This window comes from Pan troglodytes, chromosome 8 (genome assembly GCF_028858775.2).
Source record: "Pan troglodytes isolate AG18354 chromosome 8, NHGRI_mPanTro3-v2.0_pri, whole genome shotgun sequence".
NCBI lineage: Eukaryota > Metazoa > Chordata > Mammalia > Primates > Hominidae > Pan > Pan troglodytes.
Genome location: NC_072406.2, coordinates 58,140,714 through 58,157,105, shown reverse-complemented (window position 1 = coordinate 58,157,105; position 16,392 = coordinate 58,140,714).

Here is a 16,392-nt window from a genome sequence, read left to right as displayed (position 1 = left end):
CCCACAGCCCCTGAAGGGTTGTCAGACTGAAGCTTTGTTTTAAGGTGACCACTGGCCTTTAGGAAACCTTCTACCCCCATTATCTTACCTCAGCTGTTTCCTCTGGAGCCACTTGGACTTCAAAAATAGTTTGATTTTAATGCAAACTGTTGTTTCTGCTTTTGTCTTTTCTTCTTACTAACACTTCAGATCCTGAGTGTCTGACCTACCTAATTGGCCTGGAGCGAGGACAGCTGCCATGAGTCAGCTCTAATAAGTTAAATGGCATTGTAATAAGGCATTATTATCCTTCCATTGTTTCAGATAAAACTGGGTGAACGAATCCTCTGTGTCTAATAAAGACAGGTCTTGTGCTTGTGCTCCATGCTATTACAAAACTGCACTGGAAAATCCATTATCTTTATCATGATCCATTAAAGATGACAGAACTAAGATGTGAATGTTTAGTTGTATCTTGGAATTGAATAGAAACATATCATTTGATATGTGTGTGAAGCTGAGAGTAGAGTTTGATATTTGATTTAGATGGGATGGTTCTTCATCCGGTATTCTCATTATCATTCATCAGAAGCTCATTGACTCAAGTATTTGATGAATTGTAGCTGACTGTAGCTTTGGCACGTAGATTCTTACAGACAGTTTAATCTCTTTTAAGTGAATTCTGAGTCCCAAATAACATGTTGAAACCCTCAGTGGTCTCACTTTCCAATAAACATAGCTTTGAAAACCAGCACCAATGACTCTGTATGATTACTCAGAGGTTTTCAACATGTAATGAAGAGAGTTTATAGTGTTACTCATCTTAGTTTCTTATCATTTTTTACATTTTCTATATTTTACAATGGATTTGAAAAGTAAAAAAGACTTAGACATGCATTGAGAGTTTAAGAGAGCATTAGTAATTCAGCAAAATAGAAATATAAGACGTGATTGACATTCTTACAAAGCTGGTAATCTAATTAAACAGACTTGCACTTATGATGATGAATATAAAAAGAAAGACATAAAGAGTGTTGCATTTTGGAGGATCTGGCAAGATAGCCAAATAGGAAGAGCTCCGGTCTGCAGCTTCCAGCAGACCAACATAGAAGGTGGGTGATTTCTGCATTTCCAACTGAGGTACCCTCTTCATCTCATGGGGCTGGTTAGGCAGTGGGTGCAGCCCACAGAGGGCTAGCAGAAAGAAGCAGGGTGAGGCATAGCCCCACCCGGGAAGCACAAGGAGCCAGGGCCCTCCCTCCTACAGCCAAGGGAAGCTGAGGCACTGTGTTATCCAGCCCAGATACTACACTTTTTGCATGGGTTTTGCAATCCACATACCAGGATACTCCGTCATGTGCCTACAGCGCCAGGGCTTTGGGTTTCAAGCACAAAACTGGGCAGCTCTTTGGGCAGACACTAAGCTAGCTGCAGGAGTTTTATTTTATTTTTATACCCCAGTGGCACCTGGAATGCCAGCAAGACAGAACCGTTCACTCCCCTGGAAAGGGAGCTGAAGCCAGGGAGCCAAGTGGTCTCGCTCAGTGGGTCCCACTGTCATGAAGTCCAGCAAGCTAAGAACCACTGGCTTGCAATTCTTGTTGCTAGCGCAGCAGTCTGAAGTCAACCTGGGATGACTGAGCTTGGTATGGGGAGGGGCGTCTGCCATTACTGAGGCTTGAGCAGGTGATTTTCCCCTGACAGTGCTAAGGAGGCTGGGAAGTTGGGAGTGGGCAGAACTCCCCACAGCCCAGCAAAGAGGCTGTGGCCAGACTGCCTCTCTAGATTCCTCCTCACTGGGCAGGGCATCTCTGAAAGAAGGGCAACAGCTCCAGTCACGGGCTTATAGATAAAACTCCCATTTCCCTGGGACAGAGCATCTGGGGGAAGGAGCAGCTGTGGGTGCAGCTCCAGCCGACTTAAATGTTCCTGCCTGCTGGCTCTGAAGAGAGCAGATTCACCCAGATTCACAAGGAGGATTCACCCAGCACAGTGCTTGAGCTCTACTAATGGACAGACTGACTACTCAAATGGGTACTTGACCCCCATGCCTCCTGACTGGGAAAGACCTTCCAACAGGGGTTGACAGACATCTCATACAGGAGAACTCTGGCTGGCATCAGGCTGGTGCCCCTCTGGGAGGAAGCTTCCAGAGGAAGGAACAGGGAGCAATCTTTGCTGTTCTGCAGCCTCCACTGCAATTGGTCTGGAGTGGACCCCCAGCAAACTTCAGCAGACCTGCAGAAGAGGGGCCTGACTGTTGGAAGAAAAACTAACAAACAGACAGCATTATCATTAATATCAACTAAAACGACCCCCACGCAAAACCCCCATCCGAAGGTCATCAGCCTCAAAGATCAAAGGCAGATAAACCCACAAAGATGAGGAAAAATCAGCGCAAATATGCTGAAAATTCCAAAAACCAGAATGCCTCTTCTCTTCCAAATGATCGCAACTCCTCTCCAGAAAGGGCACAAAACTGGATGCAGAATAAATGTGATGAATTGACAGAAGTAGGCTTCAAAAGGTGGGTAATAAAAAACTCCTCTGAGCTAAAAGAGCATGTTCTAACCCAATGCAAGGAAGCTAAGAACCTTGATAAAAGGTTACAGGAACTGCTAACTAAAATAACCAGTGTGGAGAAGAACATAAATGACCTGATGGAGCTGAAAAACACAGCATGATAACTTAGTGAAGTATACACAAGTGTCAATAGCTGAATCAATCAAGCAGAAGAAAGGATATCAGAGATTGAAGATCAACTTACTGAGATAAGGTATGAAGACAAGGTTAGAGAAAAGAGAATGAAAAGGAATGAACAAACCTTCCATGAAATATGAGACTATGTGAAAAGACCAAACCTAAGATTGATTGGGGTAACTGAAACTGATGGGGAGAATGGAACCAAGTTGGAAAACACATTTCAGGACATTATCTGGGAGAACTTCCCCAACCTAGCAAGAAAACCCAACATTCAAATTCAGAAAATACAGAGAACACCACTAAGATACTCCTCGAGAAGAGCAACCCCAAGACATATAATCATCAGATTCTCCAAGGTTGAAATGAAGGAAAAGATGTTAAATGTCAGAGAGAGAAAGGTCAGGTTATTCACAAAGGGAAGTCCATCAGACTAACAGCAGATCTCTCTGTAGAAACCCTACAAGCCAGAAAAGAGTGGGGGCCAATATTCGACATTCTCAAAGAAAAGAATTTTCAAGTCAGAATTTCATCACCAGCCAAACTAAGCTTCATAAAAGAAGGAGAAATAAAATCCTTTACAGACAAGCAAATGCTGAGAGATTTTTGTCACCATGAGGCGACACCATAAGGCAGGCCTTACAAAAGCTCCTGAAGGAAGCACTAAATATGGAAAGGAAAAACCACTACCAGCCACTGCAAAAACACAGCAAAATATAAAGACCAATGACTCTATGAAGAAACTACATCAACTAATGTGCAAAATAACCAGCTAGCATCATAATGACAGGATCAAATTCAAACATAACAATAATGTATATGGGCTAAATGCCCTAATTAAAAGACACATGCTGGCAAATTGGATAAAGAGTCCAGACCCATCAGTGTTGTGTATTCAGGAGACCCATCTCATGTGCAAAGACACACATAGGCTCAGAATAAAGGGATAGAGGCTCAAAATAAAGGGATGGAGGAATATTTACCAAGCAAATAGAAAGAAAAAAGCATGGTTGCAATCCTAGTCTCTGATAAAACAGACTTTAAGCCAACAAAGATCAAAAGAGACAAAGAAGGACATTATATAATGGTAAAGGGATCAATGCAACAAGAAGAGCTAACTATCCTAAATATATATGCACCCAATACAGAAGCACCCAGATTCATAAAACAAGTTCTTAGAGACTACAAAGAGACTTAGACTCCCACACAATAATAGTGGGAGACTTTAACACCCTACTAACAATATTAGACAGATCAACAAGACAGAAAATTTACAAGGGTATTGAGGAACTCAGCTCTGGACCAAGCAGACCTAATAGGCATCTACAGAACTCTCCAGTCCAAATCAACAGAATATACATTCTTCTCAGCAACACATAGCACTTATTCTAAAATCAACCACATAATTGGAAGTAAAACACTCCTCAGCAAATGCAAAACAATGGAAATAATAACAAACAGCCTCTCAGACCACAGTGGAATCAAATTAGAACTGCGGATTAAGAAACTGACTCAAAACCACACAGCACATGGAAACTGAACAATCTGCTCTGGAATGCCTACTGGGTAAATAATGAAATTAAGGCAGAAATAAAGAACTTCTTTGAAACCAATGAGAACAAAGAGACAATGTACTAGAATCTCTGGAACACAGATAAAGCAGTGTTAAGAGGGAAATTTTAACACTAAATGCCCATATCAGAGTGGGAAAGATCTAAAATCAACACCCTAACATCACAATTGAAAGAACTAGAGAAGTGAAAGCAAAAGAGAAAGAGACACACATAAAAACCCTTTTAAAAAATTAATGAATCCAGGAGCTGGTTTTTTGAAAAGATTAACAAAATGGATAGACTGCTAGCCAGACTAATAAAGAAGAAAAGAGAGAAGAGTCAAATAGACATAATAAAAATGATAAAGGGGATATCACCACTGATCCCACAGAAATACGAACTATCATCAGAGAATATTATAAATATCTCTATGCAAATAAACTAGAAAATCTAGAAGAAATGGATAAATTCCTGGACACATACACCCTCCCAAGACTAAACCAGGAAGAAGTTGAATCCCTGAATAGACCAATAACAAGTTCTGAAATTGAGGCAGGAATTAATAGCCTACCAACCAAAAAAGCCCAGGACAGGACGAATTCACAGCCGAATTCTACCAGAGGTACAAAGTGGGACTGGTACCATTCCTTCTGAAACTATTCCAAATAATAGAAAAAGAGGGACTCCTCCCTAACTCATTTTATGAAGCCAGTATCATCCTGATACCAAAATCTGGCAGTGACACAACAAAAAAAGAAAATTTCAGGCCAATATCCCTGATGAACATTGATGCAAAAATTCTCAGTAAAATACTGGCAAACTGAATCCAGCAGCACATCAAAAAGCTTATCCACCAGGATCAAGTCAGTATCATCCCTGGGATGCAAGGCTGGTTTAACACACGCAAATCAATGAATATAATCCATCACATCAACAGAACTAATGACAAAAACCACATGATTATCTCAATAGATGCAGAAAAGGCCTTTGATAAAATTTGACACCGCTTTATGCTAAAGCCTCTCAATAAACTAGGTATTGATGGAACATATCTCAAAATAATAAGAGCTATTTATCACAAACCCACAGCCAATATCATACTGAATGGGCAAAAACTGGAAGCATTCCCTTTGAAAACTGGCACAAGACAAGGATGTCCTCTCTCACCACTCCTATTCAACACAGTGTTGGAAGTTCTGGCCAGGGCAATCAGGCAAGAGAAAGAAATAAAGGGTATTCAGTTAGGAAAAGAGGAAGTCAAATTGTCTCTGTTTGCAGATGACGTGATTGTATATTTAGAAAACCCCATCATCTCAGCCCAAAATCTCCTTAAGCTGATAAGCAACTTCAGCAAAGTCTCAGATACAAAATCAATGTGCACAAATCACAAGCATTCCTATACACTAATAATAGACAAGCAGAGAGCCAAATCATGAGTGAACTCCCATTCAAAATTGCTACAAAGAGAATAAAATACCTAGGAATGCAACTTACAAGGGATGTGAAGGACCTCTTCAAGGAGAACTACAAATCACTGCTCAAGGAAATAAGAGAGGACACAAACAAATATCCCATGCACATAGCTAGGAAGAATCAATATCATGAAAATGGCCATATTGCCCAAGGTTATTTATAGATTCAAGCTATTCCCATCAAGCTATGATTGACTTTCTTCACAGAATTGGATAAAACTACTTTAAATTTCATATGGAACCAAAAAAGAGCCCATATAGCCAAGAAAATCCTAAGCCAAAAGAACAAAGCTGGAGGCATAATGTTGCCTGACTTCAAACTATACTACAAGGCTACAGTAACCAAAACAGCATGGTATTGGTACCAAAACAGATATATAGACCAATGGAACAGAACAGAGGCCTCAGAAATAAAACCACATGTGGCCAGGTGTGGTGGCTCATGCCTGTAATCCCAGTGCTTTGGGAGACTGAGGCAGGCAGATCACAAAGTCAGGAGTTTGAGACCAGCCTTGCCAATATGGTGAAACCAATTCTCTAACAAAAATACAAAAAATTAGCCAGGCATGGTGGTGGGCACCTGTAGTCCCAGCTACTCTGGAGGCTGAGGCAGGAGAATTGCTTGTGCCTATGAGGTAGAGGTTGCAGTGAGCCAAGATCACACCACTGCATTCCAGCCTGGGTGACAGAGCGAGACTCTGTCTCAAAAAAAAAAAAAAAAAAAAAAAAAAAAAGAAAAGAAAAGAAAAAGAAAAAGAAATAACACAACACATCTACAACCATCGAATCTTTGACAAACCTGAGAAAAACAAGCAATGGGGAAAGGATTCCCTAGTTAATAAATAGTGCTGGGAAAGCTGGCTAGCCATATGCAGAAAACAGAAACTGGACCCCTTCCTTGTACCTTATACAAAAATTAACTAAAGATAGATTAAAGACTTAAACATAAAACCTAAAACCATAAAAACCATAGAAGAAATCCTAGGCAATACCATTCAGGACATAGGCATGGGCAAAGACTTCATGACTAAAATACCAAAAGCAATGGCAACAAAAGCTAAAATTGACAAATGGGATCTAATTAAACTAAAGAACTTCTGCACAACAAAATAAACTATCATCAGAATGAACAGGCAACCTACAGAATGGGGGAAGATTTTTGCAATCTATCCATATGACAAAAGTCTAATATCCAGAATCTACAAGGAACTTAAACAAATTTACAAGAAAAAAAAAACCCCATCAAAAAGTGGGTGAAGGATATGAACAGACATGTCTCAAAAGGAGACATCTATGTGGCCAACAAGCATATGAAAAAAAGCTCATCATCACTGGTCATTAGAAAAATGCAAATCAAAACCATAATTAGATACCATCTCATGCCAGTTAGAATGGTGATCATTAAAAAATCAGGAAACAACAGATGCTGGCAAAGATGTGGAGAAATAGGAACACTTTCACACGTTGGTGGGAGTGTAAAGTAGTTCACTCATTGTGGCATGCAGTGTGGTGATTCCTCTAGGATCTAGAACCAGAAATACCATTTGACCCAGCAATCCCATTACTGCATATATACCCAAAGGATTATAAATCATTCTACTATAAAGACACATGCACACAAACGTTTACTGCAGCACTATTTACAATAGCAAAGACTTGGAACCAACCCAAATGCCCATCATTGGTAGACTAAAGCAAAAGTGGCACTTATACACCATGGAGTATCATGCAGCCATAAAAAGAATGAGTTCATTTCCTTTGAAGGGACATGAATGAAACTGGAAACCATCATTCTCAGCAAACTAACACAGGAACAGAAAACCAAACACTGCATATTCTTTCTCATAAGGGGGAGTTGAACAATGAGAACACGTGGACACAGGGAGGGGAACATGACACACTGGGGGCTGTCAGAGGGTGGTGGGCAAGGGGAGGGAGAGCATTAGGACAAATGCCTAATGCATGTGGGGCTTAAAACCTAGATGATGGGTTGATAGGTGCAGCAAACCACCGTGGCACATGTATACCTATGTAACACACCTGCACGTTCCACATATGTATCCCAGAACTTAAAAAAAAAAATGAGTGTTGCATTTCATGTGTGGGGTGATGGTGTTGTAGATGCTTAAAGAAGTGTGAGTGTGGAAAGAGCCCTGAACTGAGAGGGGGAAGATCTGGGTTCAAGTGCAGACTCAGACACTCAACCCATTGGAGCCTCCATTTCCTTCTAACTATAATGAGGGCAATAAATCAAACTAGAGATGGTGCCAAGATTGATCAACAGAAGTGAAGAAAATGATATCAAGTGTTATATAAGTTTAAGATCTCACTGTTGGTGAGTGATCACTGAGGAAGCCTGGATGTCACAGCCCCTCACCTCTGCCTGGCTTGGAGTGATGGTTGCCGTGGCTGGCTGGGAAGTGTAAGTGGGGCTGGGTGGTGTGGGACCACACAGGTAAGGGCTGTGAGCAGCTGTGGTCTTGGCTGTATAAAAATGACTCATTGAGGTGAAGCAATTCGGGTGGGTAAAAGAGAAACCATTTCAGTGGTCTTCAATACAAAAGTGAACCTTGTTTCTTAGGAATGTTCAGGCTGATGAATGACACCACTTCTACCCAAGAAAGGCAAATTGGGAGAATTACCTGACAGAGCTGGACCATCATCCTTTCCTCAGATCTGATTTATCTCCCTGATCCCAAAACTCACCTTCATTCAGGGTCAGCACCTTTTTTTTTCCTGTCCTCCAAACTTAAACAGGTCCATTTCAGTCTTTGGATCTCTTGCTCTTCCTAGTTCAGTTGAGCCCCCTACCTTGGTCTTGGCTTATCTTGACCTTTGAGCCCTACATAAGCAGCAGGTCCTTCACTCTGTAGCTGTCTTGGTGCAGGCAGAGCATCCCTCCTTGCTAGGATGCTATATTGCTTGGTGGTTTGCCTTCTCAGGAACAAATGCATCCTTTTTCTCCAACCGATCTAACAACTAGGATTTTGTTCTTTTCTTGGATGCTTTTGCAGGAACTGGAGCCAGTTTGCCTCCTTTAGCTGAGACTGGGAAGCAGCTCTTGCTTCCCCATTATGCTATCACTTAATATTAGTCCTGTGATTAAACAAGACAATGTTATGACCCCATAGGCATCCTGCAGGCAGTACCTTCAATGAGTGGCTATGACTTCACAGTATCATGGCTTCAAGAGCCATGGAGAAGTGACAGAATTTCCATTTTACCCATTTCTCTGCTTTTTGTCTTTCATAATGTATATTAGTCAAGGAAAATGCATTCTTTCTTTCAGTGATTTTCCAACCACAAGCCCTTATCTTTTTAGTCTTCCTGACTGAACTTTTAAATTTAATCTAAGGACCCTCTTTCTCTTGGAAAATGATGCTGGTGGAGGAGGAGTTATTTTTATCAAAGGCAAGCAAGAACGGCATTTGGCACACCCCATTTGGGAGGGGACATAGCCCAGAGGCAGGGTTAGGCTTTCATCCTTCACCACCAACTTAGGTGAGCCCAGTTCCCTCTTTGAATGAGAGCTCTACCCATAAGACAGGCACCACAGCTGCATCCTGGCATCTCAGCAGCCCAGCTAGACAGAGCCCCTGGCACTCTCTATACAAACACGGCATAAGGAAGGGGACTGGGGTCTTGAAGACAACATCTCCTTATGCTGGCTCCATGTCACATTCGAGAGCCAAGTTGTGATGGGGTCTTGCTTTTGTCCTGTTTTAGGGTGAGTGAGCCTCATGTCTTTGGCAGATCATACATCTGAGTCGGAACTTGTTGGTAGTTTTATGCTGAATTGATCTGCATTTGTATGCTCCTATATGCTGTCTTTTCCCTCTTAAACAGTTGTCCTCAGCATATAATAGAAAAATCAGGAGTATTAGGCCCATCAGAATGCTTCATTTTTCTGAATTAGAATCAACAGTTGTGATTAGATAGCACTGCAAATGTGTGATTTCTAAGATGGAATTGTCACCTATGTTAGCTATATCATAAGTGGAAAAATTCAGAGCCCAAATGATGATCCAACCTCCACTCAGCTTCCCTGGGATGCTACTTTGGCTGCCCACCAGGACCGTTATGTGGGTCTGCATGTCAGAGAACAAACCATATCCTCCTGCTTCCCTCTGTGCTCAGGTAGCTGCCTGAGCCGGTCCAGACCTGAGGGTCCTGAGTTCCTCGGGCAGCAACTGTGCTCACTCTTAACCTATTGTCTTTCAGTTCCAAACCCATCTCTGCAACTCTGAGCCTGGGATGCTGCAAACCTTATTTTTCCTTTGCAGCTGGATTTCTGTTAGTCTCTGCCCAGAGTGGGCCCTAGAGGGATCCTGGAAGGCTGGGAGAGAGCAGGGACTTGCTCTGTCCCATTTGCTTCCAGCTTCTGTCAGCATCATCCTGAGGATGATTCCTTAGCTTTGCAGCAGTGATTTGGTCCAAGGACAGCAGCTGCTCTCAGCTTTTACACTTGCAGGAGCAGCCTCATTTGGCCCCTCAGAGATGCTGGCACATAGTCACCAGTGTTGCCTACTCTGGGGTTTCAATCCCTGTCCAGGGTGGCTCTCCTCCGAGCTGCTGAGGAAGCAGCACGCACTGAGTAGCATGCATCCTCAGGCTGAAGCCCTGTGGGATCTCTTTATGCCACAGGAAGACCAAGGCCACCCAGGAAAGCCACTCTCCTCGGGGTCTCTGGTCCAGCTCAGTGCAGTCCCTTCACTGGCTTTCTCACTGATCATGGCCTCAAACTCTCTTTGCTCCTCCAGTCCCAGGATATAAAGCTGCTTTCTGTGGTTGCTGTTTTTGCAGCACGGCAGTTTCTCTTGTGCTCTGCAGTCCTCCCAAACGTCTCTGGCCAGTTCCCTACATTAGGTCCTCTCTGTTAAATCGGTAGTGTGGTTTCTGTTTTCTCACCCAGATGCCAACTGATGCAGGCCTCCCTTCTGGGGCCTGTAGGCTCCATGCTCCTGTGCTGCTCCCCATGGTCTCTGGTGTGAGTTCTTCAGGCTCTGACAGATCCAGGTCCTGCTCCAGCTATTTCTGCTTTGGACACAAAAATGGGCTGAATCTGTGCCCATAAAGGCCTGAGCTCATTCAGTTCCAGGAGTGAGGAGAGCTCATCCTGAGTTTGTTAACACTTCTCACGCCCTTGGATGGTATCTCCTATAAAAGTTAAAAGTTCTTTTAGACTTCCTCTTCCAGATTTCCTGGAACCTCTTCAAAGAAGCCAACATGCTTCTCATCATGGGGCTGGGCTAGAGAGGAATCTCTTTGAATGCCCTAGATTGCTTTCTCTCCTGACCTGATTCTTGGTTTCAGAATGGTGTTTGTAACCCTATTCTCTCATCCCAAGATGAATGTCCTTGCTTTCCTGAGGCACCTACTGTCAGAGGCATGTGAACCAGAGCAACTCCATCTTAAATAGGAGCTGGGAAAAATGAGGCTGAAACCTACTGGGCTGCATTCCCAGATGGTTAAGGCATTCTAAGTCACAGGTTGAGAAAGGAGGTCAGCATAAAATTTAGGTCATAAAGACCTTGCTGATAAAACAGGTAGTAGTAAAGGAGCCAGCTGAAACCCACAGAAACCAAAATGGTGATGAGAATGGCCTCTGGTCTTCCTCACTGCTATACTCCCAGCAGCACCATGACAGTTTACAAATGTGATGGAAACATCAGGAAGTTACCCTATATGGTCTAAAAATGGGAGGCATGAATAATCTACCCATTGTTTAGCATATAAACAAGAAATAACCATAAAAATGGGCAACCAGCAGCCCTCAGGGCTGCTCTGTCTATGGAGTAGCCTTTCTCTTATTCCTTTACTTTCCTAATAAACTTGCTTTCACTTTACTCTGTGGACTTGCCCTGAATTCTTTCTTGTGCGAGATCCAAGAACCCTTTCTTGGGGTCTGGATTGGAACCCCTTTCCTGTAACACTACCACTGGGGATGCAGGGGGTGCAGATTTTATCTCTCCTTCTTTAGACATAAATGTGATTATTTTGGTGTCTGGAAGCCTAACCATTGCTTTACATTCTCCTTCATACTCCCATCCAGACATCCTCCCTATGACATTCACTCATTTCCAACCCTTCCTGTATATCATGGAGTTGCTATGGTGGGTGTGCAGAGCAGCACCCTTGGCTGGACCTTGGGGTCCAGTCACCATGACAATCGCCTTGGTCAGTCATGTGGTCAAAGGATGAGAACTATAGTTTTCATATTGCTCAAGGTTAACTTTACCTTTTAGAGAACTCAAGATTACAATACAGTATGCATAAACCAAGTGAGAGCAAGAGGCTACTAATTGGATCAATATATGTCATAAAGCCTAGATTTACTCCTGAAAATATTCTTTTCCTGCTGGTTGGGTTGTTTGGTGAAGATCAATCACATAATAATCTCAGTTCTAACTATGTCATTGTAGACTTTCATTATTTCCTTCCTCTTATAATAAATCCTTATTCTGCCCTCTTTAAGCCCTGTAATACTTTCTGAGGATACAGCAGTGAGCAAGATTGGTAAACATTGCCTGAGCTCTTAGTTTTGAAGACAATTTAGTAAACAACAACAATAAAATCCCCATAACAAGGGAAATGCCCCTGCTTGTGGGGGTTAAAGAAGGCCTCCTGTGACAAGTGTCATTTAGGCTGTGCTCCTAAGGATAAGTGGAAGACAGACAGGATAACTTAGTGTTGAAGTGGGGAGGGAGAGAGTATTATAGGCTCCTGGCAAGAGTGTCTGGCAAGAGTGAGTGTGGCTCATACATCCAATTGAAAGAAATCAAGAGCGGTCAATCTGGACTAAAATGGTGGAAAAACGACCATCACCAACAGTTTTATCCAATGGGTATTGGGAGGGATATATTCTACCTATTTTCTTCACTTACTCAATTGAAAAACCTCATATCCCTAAAAACAATTAGAAATGCTTATACCTACAATTTCTCAGCAACAAAAGGGGCCTCATTAATTAATCATATTAATTTCTCTTGATGTCAATAGAGCCCAGTCTCTTACTGATGATTTCTTGGGGCTTTTACATGGTGGAGACTCTTGGACCTCTCAAGTGTAGATGAACAAATAATACTCTCAGAACTGATGACATCTCTCTCCCTTCGTGTGTGTGTGTGTGTGTGTGTGTGTGTGTGTATGTAAATCAGTCTACGATGCAAATTAAGTCTGTATTTTCTTTTTCCCATGAGGATACATTATATCCTAACACAACCCAAGAAGTGAAATAAAATCAGGCCAATTTGTAATTGCATCTTTTTCTTACATTTGAACATGCGGCCTCTCATGAGAAAAGCATACCATTTGAGTTGATTTTTACCGATATGTAAATAGATTTTGGTTTATCTAAGTGACTTAAGTTCCCACTCAACTCAATTTCCCACTGATGCAATTCCAACATATGCACCACAAACTGGCCAGACATAGAGACACACAAAGCAGAAATCCATGTGAAGACAGAGGAAGAGACTGGAGCGATGCCTTCATAAGCCATGAAACAATAAGGATTGCCAGAAACCACCACTAGCCAGAAGAGGCAAGAGAGGACAGTTCCCTAGAGCCTTCAGAGAGAACATGGCCCTGCTCACGCCTGGATTTTACACTTCTAAAATCCAGAACTATGGCAGAATAAATTTCTATTGTTTTAAGTCACCAGTGTTATAATTTTTAATGACAGTTCTAGGAAACTAATGTAGGTGGCTTCTAGTGGAAGAGAAGTCTCAAGTTATGACTTATCTGGTGTCACATCCACAAGCAATCAGCCACTCAGGGGTCTCTTTTACCTAAGCATTGCTACCTAGTAACACAAGGCTTTCCATAGTTATCAGATTTCCAGAGGAATCAAGCTAGAAAATAAATAGAAGGTCAATACCTCTTGCAGAAAGGCAGGGTTTTGTTAAACCTTTACCCACAAACAGAGGAAAAAATTGCTAAGTTAAATCCAAATGCTTGTATCCTCTTTTGCATTTAGTGGACTTAAAGCCCCACAATTATCATGGTTTTCAGTAATTTTTTTTTTGTGATAATGCTGTGTGCTTACCCCCTGTACTTGGAGGTGAGTAAAGCTTATCCTCAAGCTGTACTCAGCAGTTTGCAAAGACAAACATATCTTTTTCTCATTCACAAGTTGGTGGATTGGCTGGGCTCCACTAGGTTCCACTGGGATTGGATTGGTGAGGCTCTCATTGAAGGTTGGCTTCACGTATGTTCCATGTGTCTTTTCATGCTGGGATCTGTGGCTACCTGTGGCATGTTCTTTTCATGGCTGATGGATGTGGTGGGAGAGACAAACCAAACCAAGCAAACCTATTTAAACCTGTACTTGTATCATGGCTGTGTAATTGTTACAGGGAAGGAGCAAAGAATTGGGAGCAATAGTCTAATCTGCCACAATAACCCTTGTAAACCAAAAAGTATCTGAGATAGGACTCAATCAATTTAGAGGTTTATTTGGCCAAGATTAAAGACCTTGACCCATGCACAGCCTCAGGAAGTCCTAAAAACATGTGCCTAAGGTAGTTGGGTTACAGCTTGGTTTTATACATTTTAGGGAGAGAGAAGTTACAGGCAAAGACACAAATCAATATACATAAGGTATATGTTGGTTTGTCCCAGAAAGGTAAGACATCTTGAAGCAAAGAGGGTGGAGATTCATGGTCATAGGTGGATTCAAAGATTCTCTGACAGGCAGTTGGTTGAAAGAGTTAAGCTCTGCTTTAAGAGTTGAATTCAGCATAAAAAAATGCTTGAGTTTGTTAGAAGCATTTGAACCAGAGCAACTCCATCTTGAGTAGCAGCTGGGTAAAATAAGGCTAAAACCTATAGGCTGCATTCCCAGATAATTAGGCATTCTAAGACACAGGATAAGATAGGAGGCTGGCACAAAGATACAGCTCATAATGAGCTTGCTAATAAAACTTGCAGTAAAGAAACTGGCTAAATCCCACCAAAACCAAGATGGCGATGAGAGTGACCTCTGGTTGTCCTCACTGCTACACTCCCACTAGTGCCATGACAGTTTACATCCCTACATTGTAAACTGTCATGGCACTAGTGGGAGTGTAGCAGTGAGCTGGGCACATGCCTGTAATCCCAGCTACTCGGGAGGCTAAGGCAGGAGTGTTCCTGGACCAAACTGAGGGTTGGGCTGCTATTTCCTGCTGCCAATAATGAGATGCAGATGAACTCAGGAGGAAGAGAGTTTTATTTTCTGCAACCAGTTACAGGGAGAAGGCCCAGAAATTTTCACCAGAACAACTCAAAATTACAAAGTTTTTCAGAGCTATATAACTTCCAAACTGTATGTCTACATGTAAGTGTTTCACGTGTCTTTTCATGCTGGGATCTGAGGCTACCTGTGGCATGTCCTTTTCATGGCTGAAGGTCATCCTGAAGACCTTCTTCTACAGCCTCATTAAGTTTACTTAATCTAAATGGGTCTAGGTGCTGGGGTGATTACCCTTATCTTGTCTCTTGCTAAATCACAGGGGTTTGGGAAGTTACTTCAGACCTCCAATAAACTTGATTGTGGAAGCCTGTGGAGTTTCTTCAGACCCCTAATAAAACTTGTTTAATCCTAAAGGGGTCCTGCTAAGAATTTCTTTGTTACTTTATCATGCTTTAAGGCCCAGGAAAGGCCTAGACAAAACTCTTGATGGACTTTTGCTACATTCCAGCCTTTGTATAAGGGCACTGGCTTTTTTAGCTTTTGATATTTAACTTAACCACTCAGTCAGTACTGAAACAGTTGTGATGGATAACAGAGCAGGAGCATCACCATCTTGGACAAGCACCACCATTTTAAAGTTCACCTTGATTAAAAACTGCCTAAATCCAAAGAGCATCAGCCTAATGGCTAAGGTCAGCATGACCATAAACCACAAATGACATCTCTGACCAGAAACATTCCAACCATAAGGTAAACCCCTCCCAGACCAGAGACATGCCAGCCCTGAGATAACCTCCCCTCTGGCTGGAGAGATGTCAGCCCCGAGATAACCTCCTCTCCAAGCAGAGATATTCCAATCCCACAATAGACTTCTCCTCACCCTAAAACCAATAAATACTCTTAGTCTGTAAGAGAGAGTGTTCCTGACTGAAATCGGTCAGAAGGCCCTCTCAGGTTTATTCTCCAAAATAAACCTGTCTTTGACCGTTGAGCCACTTTTTGTGTTTCTTTCCTCTTTCTTTAACTCTTACATTTGGTGCTGAAACCTGGGATGGGGGTTGGGGGTAGAGGCTGTGTTGCAACCCAGGAAGCAGTGGACAGCAGCTGCTCATCCCACTGCACCCACCCCATCTTGTCTCCTTTTTTTGAGCAATTTTTGAGCAATTTGTGTGGGGAGGACAATTAATCTGAAGGGGACTTCAAGTCTCAGGCTGGGGCTACCCTGCAGTGAGCCCTCAAAGCCCTCAGGTGCTGCAGACCCTGGTGGACTGAACAAAGGAGGATGAATGCAGGAATAAAGACAAAGACAAAAGAGTATGTTTGGATGAAGGGGTCAGGGGGCTCCTTGCTTCTAGTGAATAAGGGCCCTGGGCTTCTAGAGCCCTTCATATTTATTGAGTAAAAGAGATATGGAGCAGGGGGCAGTTGTTGGTCAGCTGCTTGATTTAGTGCAGGCCTGCATGACTGCCTTCTTAGAACAGTAGGCTCTAGATGTTCCAGTAGATAACTTTAA